The following is a 1,901-nucleotide window of genomic DNA, read 5'->3' as shown; positions in this document are numbered from 1 at the left end:
TCATCAGCTACAAAAMCTAGAGAAGCTAGGACTATTTGCAAGCTACACTGCTGTCTCCCAGCAGTTYCCTCTCTTCATCTCTCCCGTGAAGCTTTTCTGTCACATAGTCTGTCGGCACGCTTTGTGGTGTCCACATGGTCCTAAATCTAGTCGGCAGACACCGCTAAACAGCCTACCCGACCGCTTGGAGGCATCTGCATAGTCCTAAAGCACACAAGGCATGTTGTTGTATTACAGTGCAATGACAAAACTGGGACGGGACACAAAAATGCTATTTCAGAATGTGTGTGTGTTGGGGGGGATCATGTCCCCACCTGTTCCCAGTGAAAGATGCGCTCCTGCCTATAGGGTGCAAAATTGCTAGGACCATAGCTGACAAGTGAGCTGCATCACATATGCCTAAAATAATATTGTGGGACTGCAGTTGGGTTTGGGACCAGATCTTGTGGTAGCGGGTGGGAGTCGGACAGAAATAAAGCAGGTGCTGGTGGAGTGTTGTATGAAAACCTACCTGTGTGGGCGGTAGTGGGATGAAGAAATCAGTCCCGCACAGAACTCTACCTTCAACAACACATATCATTGCAATGACATCATATACCAATGCTACATTGACAATAAAAGCAACACTTTCCCCACAACCAGGCAACAACTCTACTTCCACAACACCCGCCCCTCCACCACCAGAGGTTAAGCTGGAGTACAAATTGGAGCAAAACTTCACCGCAGACTTGACTAATGCATCATCACCACATTTTCAAGCATTAGCAGCAAGTGTTGCTACAGTGGTAAGTTCTGTTTAATATTACATCCTTTTCAAGTCTTTACTTTTCCTCACCAACAGGTTTAAAGGAGCAGTTTTTACATCAATCTTTWTWTTTWTTTWWTTTTTTTTTAACTTATAAATGAATTATAATATATTTGTACCTATTGTAAAAAAATAAATGTAAACAATCATGTATAGCCTCAAAACATGGTTAAAACTATTATTTTGATATATTAGATGGTCAGTCCTTGCATCTACAGCTCTGGTCTATGAACTTGAGCATGACAACATTTCTCCAGCCCCATCCCTCAGCTCCTTATTGAAACAGTGGCGGGAAGTCGCTTTGTTATTGTTTCAACTGCTGATTGGTCCTTTATGTCACTTTCAGTTAATTAAATTAAGTGAAATATTTCAAATTGTATTAATTCAATGAATAAAAGGCGACTCTTTTTGTGGTACTACTTTTTGTGAACAAATATGTGAACATATTCTATTTGATTTAGAAATAGTTTGAGGAAACTATTTAATATTTTATCATGATAAGCAGTTAATAAGCAGACCTTCAAATAAAGTCAATGATTTTAACTATGATTAGTTCTGCCTTTATAAATGTTATACTATTTATCTTCAGCTGTACCTTCTGATAGATGTTCAATGTTTTAGGATGTATTCATGACTAAATATGATATATAACACTTATATTTACAGCTGGACAGTGATTACAAACACAAATATGGATCCAGTTTCAATCACACAGTGGTTCTTGGTTTCAGGTAGGTAGTTATTGACATTGGGACATTCTTGGGTTTCTTTTGTAGATTCACATTATATTCATCAATTAATTTAGAGGTTAATAAGTAATGTATTTAATTGTATATAATTCCAAAAATAATAACAATATGAACATGATTTGCTGATGGACTAATAAAAAAAGGTTTCGTTTTGTTTTCCAGTGAAGGTTCGGTTGTGGTATAYACTSTGCTACTATTCAACAATAACACAGCTGCTCCCACAACAACCACTTCTGCTCCCACAACAACCACAGCTACTCCAACAACAACCACAGCTGCTCTGACCACAGTTACAACTGGTTCTTCAACCACTACCACAACACCAGCCCCTCCACCACCAGAGGTTA

At 38.5% G+C, this 1,901-nt stretch overlaps 1 long non-coding RNA gene across 1 annotated transcript; it reads left to right on the top strand.

Moving 5' to 3' along the window:
* The first annotated feature begins 556 nt into the window (after positions 1 to 556).
* Positions 557 to 1,892, top strand: LOC112073832 (uncharacterized). Its single transcript, XR_002894625.1, has 3 exons — positions 557 to 785; positions 1,472 to 1,536; positions 1,717 to 1,892. It is a non-coding gene; the product is annotated as an uncharacterized lncRNA (long non-coding RNA).
* Positions 1,893 to 1,901: the final 9 nt, after the last annotated feature.

The sequence above is a fragment of the Salvelinus sp. IW2-2015 genome, unplaced genomic scaffold, assembly GCF_002910315.2.
Source record: "Salvelinus sp. IW2-2015 unplaced genomic scaffold, ASM291031v2 Un_scaffold2387, whole genome shotgun sequence".
In the NCBI taxonomy this organism is placed as follows: Eukaryota; Metazoa; Chordata; class Actinopteri; order Salmoniformes; family Salmonidae; genus Salvelinus; species Salvelinus sp. IW2-2015.
This window is presented reverse-complemented; position numbering and strand designations above follow the sequence as displayed.